This window comes from Lissotriton vulgaris, unplaced genomic scaffold (genome assembly GCF_964263255.1).
Source record: "Lissotriton vulgaris unplaced genomic scaffold, aLisVul1.2 SCAFFOLD_978, whole genome shotgun sequence".
Classification (NCBI taxonomy): domain Eukaryota; kingdom Metazoa; phylum Chordata; class Amphibia; order Caudata; family Salamandridae; genus Lissotriton; species Lissotriton vulgaris.
In genome coordinates, this window is record NW_028241592.1 from 753139 (window position 1) to 767085 (window position 13947).

The following is a 13947-nucleotide window of genomic DNA, read 5'->3' on the forward strand; positions in this document are numbered from 1 at the left end:
ACAGAGCTGTACCATCTCATTCCAATATGAATAGCTGTGATATGTCTAGCCTGTCTGAAACATCTGTTGAATGTGGAAATATTGATAAGTTATCTGATGTTTCCATTGCCCAATGTGTAAATTCATCTACTAGGGTTAGAACACCAGGGATAGAACTTCTTCATGCAGAATTATTCAGGAGTAATCTGTAATCTCTTCCTGTTTTCATTACATTTTTGTTAGAAGAGGAATATGCGTTATATATTTCACTTTTGTATTGAAATTATTACACCTTTTTGGACTGGGCATTCTCTGGAGGATCTCCCCAAATGTTTGCCTTTCTTTTGCTGAACCAATTTTTCTGGCTTTTAGGACTCTGAATTTACTCCTACTAACTATTGGTAAGTGCTTCCTCTCTCTCTTCAAAACATGGTAAAATTGGCCTACATCTGATTGGCACAATCAAATAAATTATAAGTCCCTAGTAAATGGCACTATATGTACACAGGGGCTGTAAATTAAATTCTATCAGTGGGCTGCAGCACTCATTGTGCCACCCAGTGACGTAGCCCTGTAAAACATGTTTCAGGCCAGCTCCTGCGTTTGTTATCCTAGACTGTTTTGAGCGAAACACAGGGGAAGAACTGACCACAACTAGTTTGGGAGTAGGCCAGGTATTTTACTCACACAAAGGCTTGCTACCGGTACAAAAGGGGCGTCTCCTGCCAACACAAAGTTCCAACAGTGGCCTGCTCTTCGCACCTAACAGCGACCACTCACGCCAACGTGAAGTTCCAACGGTAACCTTGCTCCTCGAGTCATCAATGAATTCCTTGCAACTCCCGCCAGCACAAAGCTCCAGTTGAGGCTCCTTGGATCGACTTTGCCTGAGAGAAGGTAAGTTCTTCACCAGGATGAACCTGGTCCTTGTAGCTAACCTGCGCTCCATTGTAGTCGGTAGGAACTTCTGATTTGGACCCACCCACCAAGACTAGAGAACCGCGAGTGGCGCTTTATGCTTTTTGGTGCTATTTTCACTGAAATTGTAATAACTGTTTCTACTGATTTTTGTCATTTTATTTATTAAAATGTACTCAGTTTTTCGAAACTGTTTTTAGATTTTACTTGTTATGTGCTTTCACTTTATTACTGTTTGAGTGCGGGATAAGTATTTGACATGTTGCCTCTAAGTTAAGACTGACTGCTTTTGTTTCAACCTACCAGAGAGTTAATCACAGATTTATCTAGTGAGTTTTGTGGGTCACTCTCACAGAATTGTGTTTATTACTTGAGTGCTACTCTCACTTCCCTCAACTGATAACCCAGTGTATTACAACCTTAACATGTTTCTTACCTAACCTTCTCCTTTTCCTCCTTCCCGCTCATCCCCCTTCTTTCCTTTCCTTTTGGTTTCTTCATAAAACATTCTATGAACATTCTATATGCATGAAGGCTTGAGTAGTTGACAGTTGGGGACAGTTGGATGGGGCTCTCATGGTTGTTAGAGGTACAGATTGCTTTTGCTAAATAAACTTTTAATCTACTTATCTTTTCTCTGGCTTATTTGCTACACTGGGCTTGAACTAGCAGCCTTCCATTGACTTAGCTTGAGTTCCTACTGGACCCTTCAACCAACAAACGAGGGGTGCTTTAACAGAAGGTGATGTGGCCTAGTGTCTACAGCTGATGACCATGAAGCATAGGAGCAAACACAAGGAGAGGATGGACGGAGCGCTGAAACTTTTCAGACACTCACCCCCAGTCCATCATCTCCTTGTGTTTGCTTTGTGTGCCCTAAGTTGGCAGGGTATGCCAGACGTGGGTCCCTTGCTCACTTTGCCACTGGATTCAAGCTAGCCTGGCTGATGAGGGGTGTTACCCCAAAACCGGTCCCAGGATGCTTGTTTCCGGTTCATGGAAGACGTGGCTTGGCAGTTTGGGCTGGACTGTTCCCATGAGGCACAGGGTCAAAACTGATGTGCATATAGCTAAGTCTGAACTGAGGTGGCAAAGTGAGCTAAAGAACGATGATGGATTCAACCCAGATCTGTGACGGGGGTGAGTTTCTGAAAAGTTTCAGCACTCTCGCCATCATCTCCTTTTGTTTGCTATGAAACATAGGAGACCAGGTTCACATCCCGGCATTGGCCAGCATCCTGTGAATCCCAGCAAATATACCTGTGTCAAAAAAGTATAACGAAGTCTATGTATTCTATGAAATTCTCTTATGTCATTGGACAAGATTTCCGCTATGTGAAACTGCCAAAAATAAAATGTGGAGTCAGCCTGCCACCCACACTCTAATCTTATTCTTCAAGAATAAGGACAAAGCATTAAACTGTTGATGTCAGAAAGAGATACCTCCACCAGTGGCTGAATTGCACAGTGTGAAACTGCAATAAGATTCTCTGCTTGTTCAAAATATGTGATCCTAGGCAAATTATTTATTCATTTAGGTATAGAAAAAGTAATGGATGGAATGATTGACTTAATCTCAGCCACTGGTAATTATTTTTGGCTGCATCCCAGTCAATTGTTATTTTGCACACTGTGCCACTTCAGTTTGGACCCCGCCATGTGCAAACCAGTCTTGACCCTAGGATCAGTCTAGCACAAAGTGCAAGGCTAGGTCCTCCCTGATACCGGAACACAAGCTACTCAAGACCAGTTTTGTAGTTATTAGGGCTCACTAGTTGGGAGTAGCTTGATTCTAGTTGAAGAATGAGCACAGGACCCATGTCTAGGCATACCCGTTCCACTTAGAGCATGAGCAGCTTTTATTTTTTTGGGGTGGGGACGGCCTGAATTGCCTCACAAGAAGTGCTTGGCACAAAGTCAAGAGAGAATGTGGCCTAACGGCTATGGCGGTCGACCTCAGAGCTGGGGAACCGGGTTCGAGTCTCACCAGGGACGCTCGACATTCTGTGATTCTGGGCAAATCACTTAATCTCCCCATGCCGAACCAAAAAAATGAATGTGTCCATCTGTAACATAACTGGTGCTCATGTAAAGTGCTCTGAAACCTCCGGGTCAAGTTTGCACTATATAAAACGACACAAAAAAAGCCCTGCTCCTGTAAAGTTCAGCACCCACCTCTCACACAGTGAAGCATGTTTAGAAGTTGGCACGTCTGTAGAGAGATTACTCTGGCATGTTACAATACAATGTTAAAAAAAAGAATACGAAAATGATACCACAGCTTTGAAAGAGGGAGTAACATAACTTGACATTGCAACTAAAGGCCTCATTCCGATGTCAGGCAGAAACTTTACGCCTGACACCATCTCGAATTTGGGAACTGACTGACTCGGGTTCGCCTTTCCGCCCGACCGATTACGATTCAACCGAACACTATTTGGTCGGAGTCCCATTGTTCCCTATGGGAGCCCATGTTCTGCCCAACAACACAGGCTCCTATGGGGAAATGAGATGTGTGTGGAAAAACCTGCACCCTGTTGAGGGCATCCCAGTGTCCCTACCACACAGTACAGGGGGTCCCTTAGGAACCACCTCAGCCACCCAATCAAAGCATGCAGGATGAAGGGGGCCCTGCTAGGAGTTCCCAAAGCCCCTTTTCAACAAACTTCTTGTGTCAGACAGGCCGACTCAGAAAAGCTGTTAGAAATCAAAATCATAATTGGTCAGTCAGAAACACTGTTCGTAGAGATGCGTATCTGGCCGACACGAATACTCCGAGAGCCAGTCTGAACCGATTCAGAATGACCGCACAGTTTCCTTTCCAATCGCAAACATCGTAATTGGTCGGCCGGATTGTAATTTGACTGAGTCGGTCGGAAGGGCTTCGATGCGATCTAGGACATTCCAACTGTCGGGCAGAGGCTTTCCACCCAACATCGTAATGAGGCCCATGTCTTGTTAGACTGGAAGGCTGCACTGAACGTAAGCCAGGCTAAAAACTGACCGTAGAACTGAAGTAAGTACAAAGTTGGGAGACTGACAAGATTAATATAGGCATCACATTCATGCTAATTAGGTATTGCACACGAGTGAGGTATTAGCTTTTTCAATATTTTTCTTTAATTTTGAAGAGCAGCAGAGCTGGTGTGCAGCATATCTGAAAGTAAAAATATCTGTGCTATGACACGGCCAGTGCTGGCCCCATCCTATAGCTTTTTTTATTGCTGGAGGGGGAGCAAGATGGGAAGAATTATGGAGCGAGGTACAAAAGAATTACAAGGGGTAGGGGGAGAAAAGCACTGACTATAAGAGGGAACAAGGGTTGGTGCATTGCTGAAAGTTTAAAAAAAGAATGCTAAGATGCAGCCAGTGAGGGTCGTGTCATAACGCGTTTTAGGTCTTGCCTAGGCAGCGCGCATGCTCTGCTCTAGGAGATGACCTTTAGAAATTGGTACGCTCTTTTCAAGCACTGGTGCTTGTGCTGGCATCCATCTTGCGGGAGCGAGCAGCGGCACCCGCGGCCACGCTGATTGAAAACAGACGGCCCGAGGGCTGCTGCTTGCTCCCGCAAGGCGGTTGCCAGCAGAAGCACGAGTATTTCCTTGTAGCAGCTTGTAGAACCATGACTTCTGTATCAAGAGCTGATGAAGAAAAGCTCCACTCGTAACCTTCTTAATGTGGAATTTGGGCAAACAAAGCAGTGAGGTTGCGACACCTATGACTTCATTCAGCAAGTGCTTAAGTTAAGGCTCTGAAGAACACGCCCAATAAAAACGAATTTGTATGCAGTTGTTTCAGTCGTCATAATTGTGCGGTTGTACAAGAGTATGGCCTCACAAGAGCCCCTCCTGCATTCTAGCCCTCACATTAGGATTGTGGGCATCCTATTTACTACAGAGATGAACTTTTAGTACCTTTCAACTGGATGACGGGTGGACCTCAGAAAGCTAAACATTCTTTATTTAACATTCCAGTCTGCCACATGATAATAAACAGTGATTTATAACTCGAACGCACCAGCAGTGCAAGCTTTAACGCTTGCACCTGGCAATGCCGTAACAGAGCTGTGGAATAGAATGTTTAACAGAGCGCCGACAGGATGGCTCAGTGAGCTAGACATTTCCTGTGGAATGACATGGCTATCTGCAGGTCCCAACCCCATCGAGTCCGTCTCAGCCGTCCCTCCTTATTTTGATTGGTAAAGTGAGGACCATATATTGAATTATAGAATCATCTGTTATTTACAGTGCTTAGATGAAGCAGAAGAGGGGTAGGAAGCGCTTTAGGAACGGCAAATTTGAGGGGTGTGGGATTTATTTAAAAAAAAACTTTACTATTTTGAGTGTAATGTACATTACATCCTCACAGTAAATTGTTAATAAATGAGGCGTCTTACTCATGGCATCCGATGTAAATTAGTAATGCCAGCACCCCCTAGAAGTGACTGCATCTTTCTCTTCACCTAAACCAACAGAATTTATGTAAACCGTTTTATAACATGTTGACATGCCATCTTGATAAATATTGATCAGGAGTACGGTGTGTTAAAGAAATCAATGTCAGTAACCATAAATGGCCACAATATCAATTATACATTCATGAAAAAGAAAAACAAACAAACTTTGCATGTGCAAAACATTTACTGTCTCAAAAGATTCACAGGTGATCATGTGATCACACAGTGGAAGAATAAAAAGACAATGCAGCATGCATTTTGTAAGGCTGCAATGGGACTGTTATTGTTTGATAAGTCATTGCACTGATTTTACACACTTGATAAGTTAGCGAAAAACTTAAATCATAACCACTTCTAATACTGCGAACTTAGTCTCTACAGGACATGACATAACTGGGCAGTCACAATCAGTTCACGTGAGAAAGGCGAGGTTCGATGCGAAGGCCTTGAAGTGCTCAGTGCTTAACTTGAGCCGGTGGTTTCTGGTCCTTTGCACTGGCACTTAATCGTCAACACGGAGTCTTTTGACAGTCTGCCACATGGTGGCACTGTATATCTCCATTAGAGATCAGGATAAGAACAGTTGTTTATTCATTCAATAATAGGGAAAAATAACTAATACCTACCGCCCAAGCCATTCTTTTAGCATTAGGGGTATGAAATAGTCTGATTGTCACACTTCGAGCAGTGTGATGGTTAGTAGTTATGCAGGTACTGTCATTGACAGCGCTGGCAAGGGCAACATGTGTCACACGCTGCAGTGCCCTCCTGACGAGGACCCTCAGACTTATTTTTTAGGTTCAGCCTAGCGGCAGTGCGCATGCGCTGCTAGCTTTGTGAGGCATGCTGTAGTATAGTATGTTGTGGAAGCCCCGCCCTTTCTCCTCCCATATTTTTCATTGGCTGGTGTCATTGTCTTTTGTAATTGCTGGCTTCCGATTAATTATGAGGCTTGTTAGTCTCTCCTTCTTACCGGCTTTTTGCCATTTGTTACCGCCCATAAGGACTGGACCTTTTACTTGGCACGTTACACAGACTGCTTTATCTAGTAAGTGAGCACTATTTTTGTTGTTATTGTCACTGATGGGGAAAATGGCTGCTACTTTTTTGGGTATTTGCATAAGGAGTGTGGCGCCCGCTTTAGGGACACCGCAATCATTTAACATTTTTATTTGATAAAACTTTCATGAAGAGCCCGGTGTCCACTTTTGGAACACTGCGCACTGTTTAATTTTGTAATTTTCTTTTTTACTTTCAGTGTGAGCGCTGCACTGCACTCAGTTTCTTTCTTTTTTTTTCAACTTCAACACTGAGCGTGGTGCCCTCTTCAAGGACACAGCGATCAGTGTTAAAGTATAAAAAAAAAAAAGAAACTGAGCATGGTGTCCTTGAAGAGGCGCAGTGCTCAGTTTTAAACTTAAAGAAACATTTGTAATGTAATAGGTCTCGCATTTACGCGAGTTGAAGCTATAGGCATTGTCATTTGCAATGCCAATAGCTTAAACAAGCGTAAATGCGAGACCTATTGCATTGCAAATGCTTGTTTGGTTATCAGGTGGTTCAGCAAAAAGATGGAAGGCAGGAAGGGGGCAAGCAAAACACAGGACAGGATGTGGTGAGCAACAACACGGGATTCACCACAGTACCAGCAACAACACAGGGCTGTGCAAACTAACAAAATGTATTGCTACCAACAGTGCATGAGCTGTCTCAGGAAAAACCTAAACATTTCTTCTGTGTATCTTAGCGAAGCTCTGGTTCTCTCTCTCCTAATTGTACAGCCAACAGCCAGTCAGAGCCCATGCTTTATCTGCTGAGGGAGAACAACAAGCCCAAATTTGTACAGACAAATAGAGAAAAAAGTAAACAAACCGCTTCCTACTACTCTGCAGGATGTGGACTTGCTTTCCTTGTCCTGTACCTGTGGAGGAGCTTTATGTGTGATGTTGCATCAGCTTCGTGAGGCAAGCTCAAGGGCTGGAGGTTTGTTAGAAGGGGCATCCAGTACATACAGAAGCAGCCTTACCTCTAACAGAGCCCCAGACAAAGTCAAAGTCTTTTATTCGATTGATCGTTTTGATAATCATAAAAAGTACATCATAATAATACATACATTGTCATAAAATCACATAATTACATTACAAGTTAAAAATATAAAAAGGAATACTTTTTCAAGTCATGTACAAGATTAATACAGATAATCGAAGATTCAGCTAGACGTTATTTCTATGGCTTTACGGATTGTTAAACATGATTTCAAAAACATCGCTACATTCTTTGCCACGTATTGTGTTTCTAGCTGTTGCAGTGCTAGAAGTTCTGGGCGACAAAGTCAAATTATCACCCTTCCAGGTCTTCCTGCCGTTTCTGGCCTCTATATCCCCAGTCTTTTATACTTTTTCTAAGTGATGTGCAGGGTGACGTTACACATGTTAATAGTGCTTCTTCAGTGCTACTCCTTTGCTGTGTGAATGAAAGAAGCTTTGTCCGTTCCCTGACACTCCTACAGCTACCATGCCTGCATGAGGAAAAGAAAAAGTGTATTAGCACATAAGGAAGATACACTTCACCTTGCCGTCTAAAAGTGAATGGGGATGTTTAAGGAGAAATGCATTTGGTTGGGGAGAGCTATGGAAAGTCTTCCACTGATGTAACCCACCTTCTCCCTGCTGCTAGTGATGTTAGTGGGACTGCAAGGCCGGCTTTAGCGCCGGTGGCGCCCTGTGCGACAATGTTTGTTGGCGCCCCCCCCCTAATGACCACCTCCACCTTGGATTCTCTCACTAGCACCCTTTAACAGTAACCAAGGGGCACATGCATAATTGTGTAGATTTGCGAATCGTAATTTGCGAAAAATAGAAAATCGCAAATTACGAATCACAAAATGGAATGCATGAATATTTTTGCGATTTTTTACCGATTCTGTAAAAATCGCAAACATTTGCGAATCGCATTTATTTTTGCGATTTTATTGCAAATTCGCAATTTGCGATTTCGCAAATTGCGAATTCGCAAAAAAATCGCATTTTCATGCATCACAGCCAGGACACACCCAGGAAGCCAGGAGCCTGATTGCACACACCTGCGAAGCTGATTCAAACAGAAAACAGGCAGTTGGTGCATTCAGCTCTGTTTGTCTGCAGTGGAGGAGTGTTTTGGAGTGCTGCTGTTGGAGAAATGGAGACAGAAACTGCCAGTCAGGATTTACAAGTCAGAAAACGAAAAATTAAGTTCAGTGAGCAAGAACTTAAGATACTAATTGAGGAGGTGACTTTGCGCCATGACCAGCTGTTTGGGAAGCTGTCTTTAAAGGTCCCTGAGGCTGTAAAAAGGAAACTTTGGCTAGCCATACAGGCTAAAGTGAATGCAGTGGGGGTTGCCCACCGGGACATCACCAACCTCCAAAAGCGTTGGTTCGATTTACGCTCACGCGCAAAAGAAAGTATTGCGACAAGAATGAAGAGTTGCAAGAAGACTGGTGCAGGCTCCCCTAACAACAAACCCACAACTCCCCTTGAGGATTTGGTTGAGGGGACACTTGTAACAGAAGCTGTAGTAGGAGTGACAAACATAGACACCTCTGAGCATGCTGGCACTTCTCAAGGTAAGAGTAATTTTTTTAACAAATGCAAACTTAAATTAAATAGGGTTGCAGGATGTATGTAGACATGTATTTGATGCTGTAACATAATTCTAATCTTCTGTTACATCCTCACTTGCATGGCACTAGTGTAAAAGGCAATTTCATTGAACAGTGCAATGCATCATGGGAGTTGTAGTTTTTAAGTCCAAATTATTATTCATGAATGCAATATGTACATAGTCAGTTTGCCTATCAAATAATTTTCAAAGACATGGTAAATGAAGATTTCAAAGGCGTCCTTCATCTGGAACAAATGTTGTCTTTATTTGTAATCTTTTATCAGAGAAGACATTACATTGATATCATGCATCATTTTTTTAATTTTAGATTTACAAAAGGAAAATGAAGCAAACGCTTTTGAGGAGATCAGCATGGATATACATAGCCAATCAGACAATAATACTGTGAGTTCTTCACCCTCTGTGCACGTAAAAAAAATTAGAAATTCAGTGCGTAAAGTACAGGAATTAGAGTCTGAGGAAGATGCAAATGGCACAAAAATTGTGGTTGATGATTCTCAGAAGCCTGCCACTTCAACAAAAGAGTTTAGTGGTCCTAGAAGAATCCAACAATTCTACAGAAGAAGGCCTCGCTCTTCCAATCCAAGAGACTCCACAGTGGATGATGTCCATGCAAGTACAGTTGAACTCAAATTATTGAAAGTGCAGCGTCTTCAGGGTAAAGATCTGAGAGTAATAAAGGGAAAAAATTAGTCATATGGTTGAAGACCTCAGTGGAATCAATAAGACATTGAAAACATTATCCAAGGTCATTGAAGGGGCGCATACTAACTCAAATCAGAATTTTGAGTGTTTAGCAAATGCTTTAGTGACAATATCTGATGTCTTTCAAAGTCAAAACATTGCCAATTGTAATAGACATTTGAGAACTGTGGCAAGTATGCACACTTATGCCCGGGCTCTGAATAGGGTGACCAGCAGCAATGCATGTCTCATCAAACACACAATGCGCATGCAAGAGGAAATTAAAAAGTGTTGTGCAGATCTATGTGAAGGATTTAAAAATATGAAAAGTGGGGTTAATGTGCTGCCACCTGATGATAACCAGAATACAGCTTATGAAGGCAATGTTATCAATGAATCTGCAGGAACCAGTGGTGATGCACACACCAATGATGTGGGTGAACGCCGTAGATAACAGGAAAAGAAATTAATATTTGCCCTGTCATGGTTTCTGATTCGGTTAAAAATAAAGCTTTAGGTTTGCGTGGAAGGAAGAAGTGATTACTTGTTATTGTTGCATTTCATTTATTACATTTTCTCTATACAATGATATGGACTAAGGATTACATTAGGCCAATATCTGGATTTTTTTTACTTTTTGAGAAGTCATGCTTTGAATTGTTTTTTCAAAATACTATTGTGTGAAACATGGTAAAATAAAGTGTTTAATTTAGGAAGCAAAAAAAATTATTTCCTACCTTTTTTTAAAAGTAATGTTGTGTAATTATTGCCCTTCTTCTTCTCCCTTCCGCTGCATCCGGTCCATGAACTCTTGCATGTGGTTGTTGTGCCTGGTTGAAATTATTTGGTAGTAAATCATCTACATCTAGTTCAAGGCCCATCCTAGTTGCTAGGTTGTGCAAGACTGCACATGTTGCAACTATTTTGCAACACACATCTGGCCGATATTGCAAGGCTCTACCAGTCATATGCAGTATGCGGAACCTGGACTTCATGACCCCAAACGTCCTCTCTATTATGCTGCGGGTTGAGATATGGGCATTGTTTTACAGTTGTTCTTTGCGGGTAGTTGGAGTCAGGTATGGGGTGAGAATGTAAGACCTCACTCCATATGCACTATCTCCTAAGTTGAAAGATGAGATATGTAAATTAACATCACACACATTGCAATGGATGTCAGAAACATTAGAATTGCCAGTAAACAAAAACAGTTTACCTAATAAATATCCATCTCCAAATTCTCCAGAAAGTAGGCGATCATGAATGGCACTATGTTTGAAAATGTATGAATCGTGGGCACTACCTAGGTAGCTGGCAACTAAGTCAGTGATGATTCCTTTGGAATCACAGATTACTTGTATGTTTAAAGAGTGGTAACTTTTCCTATTTCTAAAAATGTACTCATTAGCAGCTGGGGGACAAATGGGGACATGTGTTCCATCAACACATCCTATGACATGTGGGAAGTGTGCCACGTTATAAAAGTCTAACTTGGTCTGCAGCAACTCCTGATGCGTTGAGGGGAAAATTATGTGGTGATTTATCCTATGGAGCATTGCATTCAGGAAGTCATTGAAAAATCTAGACAATGCACTCTGTGAAACACCCCCTGCAACTGCTACTACACCTTGGAAGGAGCCAGAGGCTAAAAGGAGTAGACAACATAAAACCTGCACATGGGTGGGTATAGCTTGAGTTCTACGCGTTTGCCTTTGCAGTATGGGGTCCATCTCTGCAATTAAATCAATGATGGTGTCTGCATTAAATCTATACTTATCATATATGTCAGCCTGTGTCTGCCCAAGCAAAGTAATGCGCAACCTAAAAACCCTTTCACTGAGTTCTCTTCTCCTCCTCCCTGCTGCTCTCATCCGCCATCTACGTGCTAAGAAAATTGCTGCTGCCATCCTGGAAGAGATCCAGAGTCATTCTGAAGTCCCTTTTATAGGTTGCTAATCATTTCCACATGTGTAGTGTAAAAAAAAAAAAAATTATCACCTGCTCTCACTTCTTCTTATTTTTGCACTTCCTAAATGTTTTTTCTTAGAATTAGTGACATGTGCGAAAATTGATGCATTCCATTTTTCGCAAATTTCTAAGGATTCCTTAAATTTGCGAATTTTTAAGGAATCGCAAACAGGATTGCGAGTTTTTAAGGAATCGCAATTAGTTTTGCGATTTTTTAAGTAATCGCAAAAGTAATTGCGATTCCAAAATAGACAAAAAAATGATGCATCACATTTTCAGATATTGCCTTCGCAAACTGCCGAATTTTGCGATTCGCACCATTTGCGAATGCAAAATCTGTTGATGCATGTGCCCCCAAGTCTTCATCACCACACTCGCTCAGATTCACTGAATTAGTTATATAGCGCCACTCATATAAGTGTAGGGTGTCAGAGCACTTTGCATCACACATACATTACACAGAGACAATCAATCATAGATACGTTTGTAAATCAGCTATAGGAAATGTTACATAAGCCAAAGGACTAAAAGTGTAGGAGTCATTGGTAGGCAGTATAGTTTAAGCGTGCTTGGTGTGGAGAAGCACAGAATCAGAGTCGAAATAAAAACAGCACAGTGGGAGTTTTCCTTAATAATAAGAATCGATTTCTAGCCAAATGAACCCCATTATGCAACATTAATCAATGTTTGAATGTATTCTTTGCAGCGTGTATGCAGTTCTATGATTAAAGTTAACAGCTCACTGTTGAATATTAGGACTTTTAAATATAAATTGCAAGTAACAAAAGGATGTCTCTTTTAAAAGCCGTAACCTGCTGATCTGTTTACTTATATGCACTCTGTAATCTACTTGGTACACGTTCTTTGCAGCAGGCATATCAACCCTCTGCACTAACTTCACATATGTCAAAACCTCAACTATTCCAAACACTCATCTCTCACCAAGAAGATCATTAATCACACTAGTTATCTTGACATTTGTGTGAGGCCTGGTCATTGCTGATGAAAGCAACACTGCAGCAGGTGCTTCAAAAACATAAGAAACTTGCAAACACGGCGCCCCCAGGAAGCCAGCACCCAGTGCGGTGGCACTGGTCGCACCGCCCTAGAGCCGGCCCTGAGTGGGAGGCAGGGGTGGAGGGCTTCTGTGTTCACATGTCAGGTCCCCTCCCCCCTCACCTAAATCACATATTAAGATGCTAAGTTAGAAGTGAGAGTCGAAGGGTGAGGGGTGAGGGGGAGAGGGTGCAAAGGTGTGGAGTATGTGGAGGAGGAAGCAAACAGGCATAAGAGCAGGCATACCCTGCCTGTACAAGTGGGACACCATTATTTGCGCCATGGCTAGGAGCCTAATAGGGGGTATGTTTCTCATCTCACAAAGGGTGTGATGTCAACCAGGGGTGACAAATCAAGCAGCAGGGCCTTAAGAAGGCAGTGGTCCCAGAGTGCTCCCTCTTTGTCCCACGGCTACATGGTGGTCAATATCTCTGGAAGCTCTTGACCTGCAGTGAGAGACACATCTTAAGCAGAGGTGAGCCAGGAGGTGTTAGTGAGTGTGGTTGTGGGGCCAACCTTGACATAGCAATTTCTAGCAAAATGTGTAGCAAAAGAAAAATTGGATAAGCACGTGTATCGTCAATCGTCAATTTCTTCAGCCCTAAAGGCAGTGCCGGACAGGCCAACGTGGGCACTGGACATATCCCGGTGGGTTGGAGGGGTGGGGCCAGTTTTGTGCCCATGGAGGCCGGTTTTGTCACTGGGGCAGGTTTTGTAGCAGTGCTGTAACAACAGCGGGAGCAGTACTTCTTGCTAGCACTGCCCCCTCCCCTCCCAGGGCCGGTGGAGCAGCAATCTGCCAGGGCTAGTTGCCGTTCCCAGTCTGGTCCTGCTAAAGGCGTTGTTAGTGCGTTTATCACCATGCTTGTAGGCATGGAAAGTTGTCCATGTACTGTGCCAATTGATAAGGGGGCCAGTGATGTCAGCAGGGCAAATGTTTAGTTCCTTCATGTTAAAAGAGAGCAGAGAGTCCAGACATGTAGTGGCCAGCGTGTTAAAAACAAACGAGTAGGAGCGCTGAAGTGCATGCGTCACTGAAATTGTTTCAGATGGTGTGCCTGCGATTTGGAAGCGCAGAGGGTTAACTGAAGGCAGTGAAACCGGCGTGTTACTTTCACATGTATGAAAAACAGGTGGTCACTAGTGACTAATAGGATCCATTTAACGACTTGCTAGTTATCTTATGTACAATGTGCATGCGATGCGACTGTGAAATACTGGTA